This window comes from Agelaius tricolor, unplaced genomic scaffold (assembly GCF_023055355.1).
Source record: "Agelaius tricolor isolate 1412-34295 unplaced genomic scaffold, bAgeTri1.0.p SCAF_12, whole genome shotgun sequence".
Lineage (NCBI taxonomy): Eukaryota > Metazoa > Chordata > Aves > Passeriformes > Icteridae > Agelaius > Agelaius tricolor.
Window position 1 is genome coordinate 1459970 of NW_027269272.1, and position 15021 is coordinate 1474990.

The window sequence follows — 15021 nt, forward strand, 5'->3', positions numbered from 1 at the left end:
TGTGTGACCTGGCCGTGATTGAGCTTTATTGCTGCTCCAGGTCACTGTCAGTCCTGGGTGACACCAGGCTGTGTGACCTGGCTGTGATTGAGCTTTTCTGCTGCTCCAGGAGGTCACTGTGCAGTTCTGGGTGACACCAGGCTGTGTGACCTGGCTGTGATTGAGCTTTTCTGCTGCTCCAGGAGGTCACTGTGCAGTTCTGGGTGACACCAGGCTGTGTGACTTGGCTGTGATTGAGCTTTATTGCTGCTCCAGATCACTGTGCAGTTCTGGGTGACACCAGGCTGTGTGACCTGGCTGTGATTGAGCTTTACTGCTGCTCCAGGGCTGCCAGGAGGTCACTGAGCTGTGTGACCTGGCTATGATTGAGCTTTGCTGCTGCTCCAGGAGGTCACTGTGCAGTTCTGGGTGACACCAGGCTGTGTGACCTGGCTGTGTGGGAGCCTTGCTGCTGCTCCAGGGCTGCCAGGAGGTCACTGAGCTGTGTGACCTGGCTGTGACTGAGCTTTACTGCTGCTCCAGGAGGTCACTGAGCAGTTCTGGGTGACACCAGGCTGTGTGACCTGACTGTGACTGAGCTTTACTGCTGCTCCAGGAGGTCACTGAGCAGTTCTGGGTGACACCAGGCTGTGTGACCTGACTGTGACTGAGCTTTACTGCTGCTCCAGGAGGTCACTGAGCAGCTCTGGGTGACACCAGGCTGTGTGACCTGACTGTGACTGAGCTTTACTGCTGCTCCAGGAGGTCACTGTGCAGTTCTGGGTGACACCAGGCTGTGTGACCTGGCTGTGTGGGAGCCTTGCTGCTGCTCCAGGGCTGCCAGGACAGGGGTGCTCACCCCAGCCTGGCTTTGGGGGAGCCTCTATCAAGCAGGACACATGGCTGGGTTCCCCTCATACTCCATTTATTGACACACCGACCTTTATTTGGTGCAGCATTTTTAGGTTTCATCAGATTAATTTCAGCATTACAGCACGTGGGGCTCTGGGATTGCTCTGTTTTCTCTGGAGAGCACTTTGTGTGAGAAGCTTTGAGATGTTGCTGCACAGACACACAGCCTATTAGAATTGGATGAGGAGCTTTTTCTCACTTTCCAAGCACTTTGTAGCCTTTTTTTTTCCATATAATTCAGTCCCAGGCACATCATGAGAGCAGTTTTCACCTGTAGACTTGCTGGCTTTGCTTCTCCAGCTTTCAATCCTTGTTTTTCCTGTGACCTGCTGCTCTGTTTGGCAGCTCTGGGTCAGCAGTCCAAGGGCAGTTCCAGTGGCCTGGGCAGCATAAAGGTGTGTGAATGACTCTGTGTTTTCCTGCTGCTCCCAGCCCCAGTCCCCCAGCTCTGAAATGCAGGTTGTGCCCCAGCTTTGAATGGCAGGAAGAGCAAAATGGTTTTGTTTTTTTTTTTTTTTAATTTTCCACAGCATTGAAAATTATGGATTTAATTCTGATAACTCTTCTTTTTCAGAAAAAAAAAAAAGAAAAAAAAAAGAAAAAAAAGGAAAAGCAGATGTATTTAAGGGCTTACAGGGTTTATTTCAGTTTTTGGCCTGCTATAAGGATGAAGTAGAGAAGGACAATGTGGGAGGAATGTTAAGAGAAAAGAGGGAGAGCAAAGCTTTCAGTAGAGTTTTCCAACTGTCTTTATCTTTCCAATACATCCAATAAACTGCTTTTTTTGGAAGTGATTTTTTCTGAAGCCTAGGAAGAAGCACATCCCCCATCCTTTCCCCTGAGATGATCCCCCAGAGCAGCTACTGCCTGAAAGCACTGCCATTAACAGCCAGCAGGGAAATGCAGAGCACAGCTATAGGAAAACTCAACTCCCTTTGCTTTTTTTTTCCAGGAGGCAATACTTAGCTGTCAGTGGCAGGGAGGCTTCTGCCATGCTGTGTTCTCTTCATTTTGCCACCCAGGGTAGGTAGGATTTACCCTGGTAGGATTTACTCTGGGGAACTTCAACAATCTCAACTTAGGTTTTCACCTTTGATTTCCAGTGAGAAAAGGGACACCTTCAAAATCTGATTTATCCTCTCCTAAAACAGACAAACAGATGTCTGGGGGAGTGGAGATCCCCCTTATAACAAAACTTGTCTTTCCCCACTGACCATAGAGGAATTAGTGGAAGGAAGAGCTCTGGCTGTCTTCCAGGAATTTCCATCCTCTCTCATTTCACTCTTGTCTCACATCTAATAACTCTTCCAGGTTGTTGCCAATGCATCAAACAGCACAGGTCATATTCATTTGTACCTCTGGTGACAGGATGGGAGCAAGAAAAAACGCCTTTTCCTGATCTTTGGGTGAGGTTTCTCCCTTGCTTTGTACTGTAGCAAATGCTCTGCTGCTTCCATCATGTTTCTCCTCCACCCAAATCTCAACACATGAATTTTTGAGTTAACAGATCTTTCTCAACTTCAGTTTTAGATAAATAAGAAGGAAACAGAATTTCAAAACACAAACCAAAGGATTCAGACAAGAGGTTTTTTCCCCTGTGCTCCTACATGCATTGCAAAACTTCTCCAGCTTTGGAAAAGTCAGGGACAAAAGAGAAATGAAATTCTGCCTTCTGCCACTAACTTATTGAAGCTGGCAAAGCTTTGAAAATGGAAAAGCTGAGACAGAAGGAGGAGAATGGGAAGGAGAATGGGAAGAAAACACAGTTCCTGCAGAATTTTTATTGCACTAAGACAAAGAAGAAGAAAATGCAGGAGGAAAAATGTCAAAACTCCAATTTTTCCTTTTTTAAAAGCAAGTGAAAGTGTCTTTTCTTTTTTTGAAGTGGCTGCTTTTGCAAAAAAGGTTTGTATTAGGAGAAAGGAAAATCAATAAAATAATTTTCTCTTTTTTTGCCTAGTTGTGACTGCTGTCACATTAACAACCCACCATGGCAGTAGTGATATTTGTATGCTGCTGCAGATGAGATGTCTGTATTTTTTAATGATTTTGGTCTCTTCCTCTACTGCATCTCAAGTCCTGTTACTGAGCATGTTATGTTTAGAATGCTGTGACTTAGCAAAACAAAGAAAAAATCCATCATTTCATGAGGCCTGGTGGGGAATGCTGCCATAGTCAGTACTATTCTTTTTTTTGTGAATTTTTCTGTGTACAGACACCATCCTAGTCTGGAGTGAACTGACAGCATCAACACTTGGACAAAAGGAGTATTTTCTTCCTCTTTTTAGGGTAACAGTGTTGGACTTTTGCTTTTATGAAGACAGGTTTGGAATTCGTGTCTTGCAGAGTCTGGAGGATCCCATCTCTTACCAGCACCTCCTCTTGCTCTGTCTGTGCCCTCTGCTCCACCGCCTTCAGGAGAGAAGAAATGCTTTCTGTACAAGGACACCTTTCAAAAATCACACCCTTAATTTGCCTTTTATTACAGGATCTCTAAAATTAAGTATAAGGCTGATGTTTTTCAGGATGATGAGTCTCTAACTCGACATGCTAATTTTAATGAGCTACCCTGAAAAAGCTGAAGTCATTACATATAGTAATGACTAAATATCTATGACTATATATGTATCTAGAGATATATATTTGTTCAAATTCAGGGTTTTTAACACAAACTTGAGTGAATTTTTGAAGAAGTCTGGCCAATGTGAACAAGGTTCAGTTCCAATAAAAGAAGAATCCAAGTTCCGTGTGTGGTGCATCCACTGTGTGAATCACCCTGGCAAACAGTGCAATTTCTAATCAATTTTATTACTGTCACCTTTGTATCCTATGAATCTTTCATTATTTCTCATTTCTCCATGATCAGAATAAAAGTGTATTAATTTAACAAGCCAAGAGCCTAATTGGCATGTTCCTTCAGAATGGCAGATAGGATTGAGGATTTCTGTTCAATTGAAAAAACCAAAAATACTGTTTTTCTCTTAGAGAGGACCAACATATCAGCAATGACAATTTTGATTCTCTTTGGATGAGTTCAGTTTAGAAAGTGATTCATCATTGAAACAGAAGGAGCTTCCTCAGTTCAGAGTCCATAAACAGCGTCACAGGGGATGCAGCACCAGAAAGCTTTTGAAATGTTGAAAATTCTTCCAGAAAGAATTGGTGGTTTTGCTTTCTGGAAGCAGGTATGAGCAGTATGAGCTTTGTATCTGAGAAGCTCTATCTTCTGATGTGGCATTCACATTCTCTGAACAGAGGATTTTTCCTGTGGAAGGCAGTGAGAAGCACAGAGAAGAGAAAACAATTCTTATCTCTACTTGCTGCTCCTGTTGTTTGGCACATGTAGAATGTGTTATGGAGATTGTTTACCAAGAATGATTTGTTACTTGGATTCTGCTGATGGTTGTTTGGATTGATTGGCCAATTGGGTCCAAGCTGTGTCCAGACTGTCTCAGACAATCATGGGTTTTTCTTTAGTATCTCTTTAGTATAGCAGCTCTTTAGTATAGTTTTAATATAGTATTAGTGTAATATAACATAGCTGAATAAAGCATTTGTTCAGCCCTCTGAAATCATGGAGTTAGGGCACATTATTCCCTGGCTGAGGGCCACCCTGATTTGATATTCTGATGATTAGATTGTGGCTAAACAGAAACTCTGCTATGGGAAATAATTGTGTCTCCAGACCAGGTGCTTATGCCTTTACTACTCCTTGCAAATATGCCTCAAGCATTTGCACAAAATGGAGCCTGAAACCTTTACCCAGTGTGGTGAGAATAAGCACACTCAGATGAATTTCTATTTTCTTTGAACAGTACAACCAGCTACTCTGATTCTCTTTGACATCTACTTGTGCTCATATTGATTTGATTTTATAAACCTTCTCTGTAATTCTTCCTGTGTGTAGAGCAAGTAATTGTATGCACATTTTAATCCTTCAATTGATGCTTTGTGTGCCTGGAAAAAATCTTGGAAGATTTTTCTGGAGTGTGTACCTAAGGCATTAGAGAAGTGTCCTTTCCACACTAGAGTGGAAAGGCCTCGGGAGCTTAGACCTGAATTATTTTTTTCAGTTCATTTTATTGAGTAAGGTTCTGTGCCATTCTGTCTTTCAGGACTATAATCATGTTTCTAGTGACAGATAATTGTAGGTGTTGTTTGTATCACACTGTACTCAGTGGTCAGCTCCTAGGATGTTATTCTGAAGCAATGTTATCCCTCACACAAAAACCACAGGAGCTGCCTGACTTCAGCTTATTTTCAGGATTAAAAGAGGCTGCCCTTGTTAGGGGCTGGTGTGAGAGAGAACTGATATTGTTTGCCATCATGCTTTGTGGCAGTTTATGAATATCTGGCAAGAAAATCATAACATTTATGCTTCTGTCTCCAGGAGGAGGGATTAATTTAGTAAGAAAACCCCTTTGTATGTTCAAACTCAACCCTAAAGCAATGATCCTGTTTTATGAGCAAATATATGCTTTTGTACAGTGAGGTAGATTATTTGTCAAAGCTAGTGAGTGGCATGACAGAGATCTCACTTTTTTCTCTGCTAAATTGCAAGTTTTTAAAATGAAATTGAGGGAGACTGCTTATATTTCCACTCATAAAACAGGGGTAGAATTTGCTTTCTTTGTCTTTGCCTGCTAGTTCCAAGGCAAGGTTTTCAAAGTATGATTTGTTCCTGTACCTACTACCATGCCAGTGACAGGTTTCTCTTTAGTACATTAAAGACCAATCTAAATTTAGATTGGTCAATGCTAAATGCTGTTGAAAAGAAATTACAAAATATTACAGTAAGGAGAGAAACTCCTGTACTTCAAAACATTTAAAGTTCAAAAAAAATGGGTCCCTGTTTTGGGATATGTGCTGAAAAGGCTGTTTTATAATATCACAGCAATAAACCCACAGTTTGCAGTAATAGAGCTTGTAAAGAAGCATCTTTCTCCATGGACACATTTTGTAAATCTTAATAATAGTTTCTTTCAAAGGATTGCTGAAGATACTTATGTGAGAAATGGGTTATTGCTTAAAGCTTTCCTTGGGCACCAGAAATGGGTGCTGTCATGTCCAGATGTATTTAAATTATTTCCAGACAATCTTGGGCATCTTAAAGAGAACATAAAAATAATGATCATCTGCATTTTAATTTCTCTTCTTCCTGCATTTCAATTTTTAAAAATGAGTTATGTACTTAGGCAAATCCCTTTTTCAGTCCTTGTAAGCCCCTGGATGGCTTTTTCCCCTGGTGGTTCCTGGCTCTGGTATTGAGCTGGCAGCCTGGCCATGGCACTGAGAGCCAGCAGATTGGTGTTGCAGAGGAAATGTTCAGGTGATTCAGTGGTGAAATAAAAAGTATTGCTAGGCTAGCTGGAAGTGCAGTTGCTCCAGGAAAAAAGGGGTATGGTGATTCCTGTCTCTTTTCTTCTCCTTTCCTGCTTCCCACTCCCCCACTGACACCCTCACAATCAAGTTGTGCAGCAACCTAATTTCATATCAGGTCTTGCATTTTGCTGCTTGCCATTATTTAGGATCTAGCTGCAGCTGCATTGTGTATGCTTAACAAATAAAAGCTTTCAGAGAACATCATTCAATTCCCACCTCCTGCTAAGGGTTTTGGAAGTGTAATACATCACAGAATCAAAATGACTTTCACTAAAAGTTCATGCTGTTTAAATCACACCAAATGTTATATTGAGCTGTAGCATACATAATTCATGTATCATTAACAGCTTCTACAAGTTTTTGGCTGCATGGCATACCAATGAATCAGAATGTGTAAGTATTTTTTGATACCTGCCTTCCCTTAAATTGTATTTAGAAGCAACAGCATGTAATTATACTAACTTGGAAAATCAAACAGGCATGTAATAACTTATGGTTTGTGATTGACATGGTAAAGTAAGTCTCCTTCCTTTCCTGATGTTGAGTAAAACAAGCTATTTTAAACTGGAAAGACTCAATAGATTTTTGTGTTTCTGTTATTATTATTATTATATATAAACCTCATTTTCATTGTTTACCATGTGGGAATTCTCACACAGTCACTGGCTTCATTCCATGGCTGATGAATCAGAGTGTCCTTTAGCAAGAGGAGTCTGCTTGGCCAGTCTGAACGTTGTCACCATGATATTTTCTGAAAATTCCCTGCGCCAGGATTCTTCTCCAGAGAAGCTGAGAAGCCTCAGAAAAGAAATGTAAACAATATTATCTGATTGCTTGGAATGTGGTCTGGAGGTTGCTTACCAACAGGTGCATCTTTGATTGGCTCCATGTGAATTGTTTTTAATTAATGACCAATCCCAGTCCAGCTGTGTCAGACTCTCCGAATCTGTCATGGGTTTTTATTATTCATTCCTTTCTAGCTTTCTGATGTCTCCTTTCTCTTTAGAATATAACATAACATAACATCAGCCTTCTGAGAACTTGGAGTCAATTCTCATCTCTCACCTCGTTCTGGGTACCCTCACAAACACCACAACAGAATGTGTCTCACAGGCTGCTGACTCAGATGGGGACCATGGGAGATGGGCTGGCATCCCTGCTGTGATCGCCTGGTACCCATATGTGTCCCCAGGGGTGGAACACTCACACTCCATGGCTGTAGGGACCAGTCAGTCCCTCTGTTTGCCTCCTCTGTCACACAGGTGTCACTGAGCTTTGATGCAGGACATCTGTTGGTGGCAGTGCAAGCCCTCTGAAGCTGTCAAAATCAGTGCAGCACCTGACTGAACCCAACCCCTTGCATAGAAATTCTGTGTTTTCTTGCTGGGAACCCTGAGCTGTAAAAAGAGAGAGATGCTGACCAGGAGTTTGCTCTGCAGGATTAGCTACAAGAATATTTTTGTGTGCTGAGGTGGCTGCTGCCCTGAAGACCTATAGCTCATAAGAATGGGGGAGATGGGGAGAGGAGAAGCAATTATATGTCTTTACCTGTGTGTAAAGATTGTAATTCTGTTTCAGCACCAGAAGGCAGTGAAATACCCTGGATCATTCAATATGGGAAGATGTCAGATTAAGCCCTTTTCTGACCCAGAGATGGGGCAACTGAGAGGTTTTTTAAAAACTTTTATTCCATTTTCAGTCTCATGAGAAGGGTGAGACAATACAGATGTTATAATTCACACCATCACAATCAGAACCCAACTATTTCCTAATTACAAAATCCTGTAAGTGTTTCTTGGCCTATCAGCTTTAGCCACACCATGCTGTAAATGCCTTAAAGTCAATTATCTAAAATTACCCTTCGTGGGTGCTACCACAATGCATCTTTCACAGTTCTATTTCTCCAAAGTATCCAGTCTTATTTGCAAGGCCACCCTTTGAAATTTGTTTCTAGCTCCATTTCTCTCTCACCAAAGTCTGTCCCATTCCATGGCATTTCCAAGTCAGCATTTCTCGTCTCAAGGTTTGCATACAGATGCACACTGTGTGAGCCTTCTGTCAGGCTTTGAGAATTCCCTACAAATCCATTTCCCACAGAAGAAATAAATCAGATGGCATTTATGGTGCTGGAGAGCCCATGAACACTAGAACTGCCTTGTGATCTGTGATTGCCAACAAAAAGAAACTTTCTGTCAAAATTGGGAAAGGCTCCACTGGCAATCAATGATCTCGTGCTGGGTATGAGGACTGGATGATTGGGACGTGGAGGTGGCCAAGGTCTTGCAAAACATAAAATTCTTCTGAAGCAGAATCAGAAATGTTGTTTATAGCTCCTATCTAGTTGATAAGTAGGTTAGAGGTTTCCTACAAGAAGTTTTCTATTCAGAAATCTGACTACTCTAATGAGTGTATTCAGCCCATGGCCATTGATATACCAATTTATTTAAGCAGAACTTTGATTTAAATATGTATTTAAAGTAGATTTGGGGTCCAGTGCCTGTCTGCATACTGTATTTAGTAATCTTTAATAACTAAGTAAAAATTAAAAAACTTTTTAAGTGGTTACCAAGAGGTGATTTTTTTCCACATTTATTTTTATCAGTCCTCAGTTTCCATGGGGAACAACCCCAAATGGATGAATTCTCAAAACAGTGATCTGAACTTTGCAATTAGAACTTTAACTTATCCCATACTTAATATAAATATAGTAGGAAATCGTAGTAAGTTTGTTCTTTCATTGTGATTGTTGCTGAAAGTTGAAGCAAGGAGCTGGCTTTCTAAAAAGAGCATGTCACCTGTCTACTCTTGCTGACCTTTTTATTTCCTTTCTAAGGCCAAAGAGAAGTCCTAAAGAAGAAGTCCTAAAGTCAGTAAAGGTTCCTCAAAAGCTGCACCATTTAACATCTAAGTAAATGATTTACTTCTGTGAAAGGGCCACTCAGGAAATGACCACATCTAGAAAAACAGAAACTGGTAAAAATGTTGGTGCTTCCTAACTTCCTAACTCAGCAAATACTTCTGCCAGTTTATTTGCCCCTGAAGCAAATAAATAATACACTTTAATAAATAATACACTTTAAAGGGTAATAAAATGAGCAGCCTTCCAAGTGTGGGCAGAACAGAGCAGCTGCACTCTGTCCTTTCACTTCAGGGTCTTTGCTGCTTCTTTCCACTGAGCTTAGGTTAAATGAGCTGGAGCAAATTATAATCACTCCTGCAAGGAATCTGGGGAAAAAATTACCTTATTAAAGCTTGTTTTAATTAAACATCAGTGCCTACCAAATATTTTTACCAGGTATGTGTGACATAACAAGAAAAAATGGAAAATGTTCTCATGAAAAATAGTGGAGTTTTAATATCATTAGCAATTAATGGGACAGACCTGTTAGTGTGTGATTTAACTTTTAAAAAGAAATTTGAGACTTAATTTTTCTTTGAGTGCTGATTCACCACTGTTTATGACCAGGAAAAATTAAGCATTAAAGTAAAGGTTAGTGAGGCTGGGAAGAATTATGAATCATGCCTAAACCCAGTCTGTTCAGAGTTTTTAGCATTTTAGCAGGACTGTGTGTTACTCCACAAATAAGGAGCTGTGGTTTTTGCAGGGTCCCCAGGACGAGGTGAAGAGCTGAGTCTGACTCCATGTTCTGAGAAGGTTAATTTATTATTTTATGTTACTATTATATAAAAGAATGCTATACTAAAAGTATACTAAAGAATACAGAAAGGATACAGACAGGAGGTTACCAAGAATGATAATGAAAAACACTTGACCTCTTCCAGAGTCTTGATACAGCCTGGCTGTGATTGGTCATTAAGTCAAAACAATTCACATGAAAGCAATCAAGCAACCACCTGTTGGATAAACAATCTCCAGCCACATTCCAAAGCAGCAAAACACAGGAGAAGCAAATGAGATGATATTGTTTTCCTTTTCTCTGAGGCTTCTCAACTTCACAGGAGAAGAAATCCTGGTGAAGGGATTTTTCAGAAAATATGATGGTGACAAGGAACCCTCTTGGGCACTGAACTGTTCAAGCCCCGAGGTCTGAATCAAGTCCTCAGGCAGGAATCAACACTGTACATCCCTGGTGTAAAATAGCTCTAACATTTCGAACAAATAAAATAAAATTCACTAATAATCACTACTGGTTTCTCTATAGCTTTTGCATAGAAATTCAGTGTTTACTTGCTGGGAACCCTGAGCTGTAAAAAGAGAGAGATGCTGACCAGGGGTTTGCTCTGCAGGATTAGCTACAAGAATATTTTTGTGTGCTGAAGTGGCTGCTGCCCTGAGGACCCACAGGTCAAAAGCCTGGGAGAGATGGAGAGAGAAGAAGCATTTCTGTTCCTTGATAGCTTGTGCCTTCATCAGCTCTGGACTGGCTGCATGAGTGAGAGCAGAACTAGGATTTTTTGTTTTGGAAGGGTCAGCCCTCTCCTTCCAGCCCTGATATTTGGGCAAGCCTGAATTTTCATACTTGATTACAGAGTTGTTTTCACCTGAGTTTCTCTTTTCTGTTGCAATTTGAATTAACTTGCTCCAACTGTAAAAAACCCTCGATGGGGAGAGAAAGGGAGATGTTTTCACCTGGCAGGCAAGTCCTCTCTGGTTTTTCCTACACGATCTGCTTCTTTGTGCTCTTATTGTGTGTTTGGTGAGGGGAGTGTGTCAGGAATTCACAAGTTTGCCAGGAAATAATGCAGATTTCTGGGAAGTGAGTGCAAGTATCCTGGTGCCAGACTTGCCTTTCTTCACACAGTTCTTGCAGTACTTTGGGATTTTAGAGCAGAGTTTAAACAGACAGTGTAGGAATGGCTTTGGAAGCAAAACTCTGCCCGAAAATGTGAAATACAGGCACGGCTGTGATCTGAGAAATTCATGAATGTCACCAACACAGCCTGCTGAAGTGATAGCTATAAAATGAGAGATTTAAAGGAGGCAATCATAATGGTTAACAGCAGTATGAAAAAGCTTAAACATGTTCATAAATTTCAATAACTGCTGAGCAATATACTGGATTCATCTAGGAGAGATTTAATATGAAAAATGTTAAATAGGCTATACAAAGGCTGGAAACAGACATTTCTCCTGAAGATGGAGTCTCTGGGTGAGAAATTTACTTTATACTTCAGCTGAAGTGATACTAAATGCAAGTACAATCTGGTAGAAAATAAATGAGAAAATAAATTATAGAAAGAGTTTTTAAATTTTCACATTAAGAGAAAAGGCTTTATTTTGTATTCTCACTTCAGATGGTGCTTGTACAGAGCTATAAATGCCTGTGCATGCTGAACAAAATGAGATAAAAAATGTTGGTGTCAATTACATAGATATTTAATAGAAAATAAAAATGACTGAAATCTTATCACAGGGAAGTACAAGCATATATATTTGTGTGCAAGTACCAAGAATATATACATCATTTAAACAGATCAACTTTGTTTAGAGTACATCACTTTAGATGAATTTTAAATTTTCTGTGCTTAAAATTAATAGAATTCTGAGGCAGAGCCTTTCATTGCAGATAGTTTTAGTAAGATGCATCAGTGCACTAAGATTTTTGAAATGCTGAATACCTTCTTTGTGTTGCTAATTGCATCTGTGCAGCCTGGAATGAAGGATACCCACCATCCTATTTCCAAGTTCAGTCATTTTATTCCTGTTGATAAACAGCCCTTATCTTATTCCCACACACCAGCTAGATTTTACATTATTTTATAAATTACAATTTTCCAACAATGTGCTGCAGCATATTGTCAGCAAGCTTGAGCATTATTAAAACAGAGAGAGAAATGCAGAATTTTAAAAATTTTTCTGTGTTTAAGGGCTTATTTTTAGATGCACTGGTGCTGCTCGCGGCAGTGATTAAATTAACGATAATAATTAATAATAATAATTAATGAAAGGCACCTTTCATCAGGGTAAGATGGTGAAAGCTTATGGGCTTAACCCTGATGCTGCCTGTGAGAGGACAAGGGTGTGCTCTGCTGTAGGTGTCCAAGCCCTGCCAAGGAGCAGCCCAGCCCTGCAGGTCAGTGTGGGGCTCATGGAAATGCAGAAGTGTTCTAGGAGATGAACCCATCTTCTGAGTTCATATGGGAAGGGACTGAAAAGATTTTGGGAAAAATCTGAGTAGGCATCTCTGTACCAACTTGTAGGTTTGTTTTCATCTCACATCTCTGTCTAGTGTCTAAAGGTACACAGCTCTTTTGTGAGTTTGGCCACATTTCAGGGCCCATCTTTGCTGGCTCCGTGTATCTCCCTGATCCTAATGCAGTATTTAAAATAAGCAGAGAGTGGAAGCCAGAACAGCTGAAATAACCAGACAGGCACTACTGGACAGCACAGGGAGAGTGAAACAAAGGGAATTTCCCTCTCTGGGGTCACTACAAGTTACTTGTGAGTCATGGAAGTCATGAGTTTCTTTCTGAAACATTGAAACAGATTGAGTTCTCCATGTTTGATTACTGACTAAGGTGTACCTGTGTTAGTGTTTGGAAACACATAATCATGAGAATGATTATATGCAAGTGCTTTTATTGAAGAGCTCTGGGTGTCAGGGGTACAAACCCAAATCTGACTCCAACATAGGTTAGGGATGAACATGTTTTTATATTCTATCGTTATATAACTTTCATGTTAATTATTAAACTTATATTGTTCTATTGTATACATAGATTTCATCCAAGCATGGGCTCCTCGTGGTCCCCCTCAAACTTCTAACATAGTTTCTCGTGATTCTTCTTATGATTAAACAATAATTATATTTAACTACTAAACAATCATCACATCTAACAATTATACCGTTTATCATATACTGCTTATGCAGGTGCAATTTCACATGATCTGGCAAACACAAAGCCTAACATTTTCAGAGTCTATTTTTAACATTTTTCTAGGGCCTCACTAAGTCTAGCTTCTTTCTAATTCCCCGAATTTTATTATTTAAAAGCTTTTAGTATCACCTGTGTTAAGAGAGTTTGGAAAGATGAAATACAACTACTGGCAGAAGAGTAGTTAACCTGGCAAGGAGCTCAATACCAATGTTTAATTCTCAAGATACATTGCATTTTTGCTGTGACACTTTATATTCTGAATGGCTTTACTGGTGCAGTTCCATTTGCTTCGCAAGCCACTCAAAATACAGGAAGATTTCTAGAGAGTGAGAATAATGATTTCCAATAACAGAATTAAATATCCTAGCTGACAAGTTCAGTGGCATGGCTCTGTGAATCCCCCTACATCCCCTGCCAAATACCACATCAATTTTGTTTGACTTCATGCAAATGGGATGCAGAGGAGGGGCCCCCATGCCCCTGTATACTTACACCCTGTAGATGTGAATAAATACCCCTAAACACATTTGTGCTGGTGTCTCAGCAAAGCATATGGAATTTCACATTGATTTGTGCACTCTATAAAACACTAATGGAGCTGCTGCCTTAGCTTGCAGTCAATTGGGGAAGACTCAGTGATGGGAAACTGCAGCAAATTCCCCTTTTGCTGCTCCCAGTAGTGCCTTCCTGGTAACTTCAGCTGCTCTGCTTTCCACTGTCCTCAGATTCATTTCTCTCCTTTGGGAAGACACAAAAACTCATTCATGAAGCAGCTTAGAAATTAATCCTCCCTCCCTACATCTGATACCCTTTGTTTCTAAGCACGGCTCTCTAAAAGGGACAACAAGCCCCACAATTCCACCATTAATATCTACACTTACAGTGCTGTAAAATGCTCCATCAGGAAGAGATGGAGAACATTGCTTGTCATGGGATATGAAATAACACGAGGTGGACACGCAGCTCTTCCAAGGCAAAAAGAGAATTTTTTAATTTTTGACTCCAACATTTATAGATTTCCCAAAGTGGCAGTGGATTGGAGGGTGACAGTGCCACCTCTCCAATGACACTGGACAAACCAACAGTCCATCAAATTTCTCCTCTTCCATAAAAGAATGCAAAACAATAAGTTATTTACAGCAAGTGTGTGAGAAAGTTCGTTACAAGAATGTAAACATCAGAAAGGTTAGAAAATGTTAAAAATTCAGGGTGACAATTGCTCTTCTCTTCCTTTTTGCTGTGCAATGAATTGTGCTGTTTTGGACAGCCTACACAAGCAGATTTGTTATATCTGATCACAGCTGAAACTGACTCTGCATTCCATAAGATTTATATGTACCTTACACTGCTGTTTAGGGCAACTTGATATTCAAGCTCTGTTATAATGAGGTCATCTGCTTCTAAAGAGCTTCTCATTGCCATATAGTTTTTACAGGTTATTTCAGTATATCATTATTCCAGTCAGTGCTGGAGCAGTTGGTTTTTTTGGTAAAATGATGATATTTCACAGCACAGTTACCCAATTGTCACAGGCAATGACAGGGTAAATTGAAACAAGCAGAAACCTAGCTGGAATGTAGATAGTGACCAGAATTACTGACCTTGACCTCATTTGTGAGAAGCCACGACATCTCTAATAGCAAATTGTAGCTTCCTCAGTACCAAATCACTATATTAAAAATCCATACCCTACATAAGCAGCAATGTGATTCCCTCACATGCTGCACAAAGGTATTTGTGCCATAATGAATTCAGGATATTTGCTACTAATTGAAAAATCCTCTGCTCCTCTGAATGCTCCAAAGGCTCATTTTCTCTGCAGAAGCTGGAGGAGGCATTAAGATGTTTGCTTGGGGTTTGGGTCTCTTTGAGGAGCTGAGAACAAAAAGCAAACTGAAGCTGGGGAGC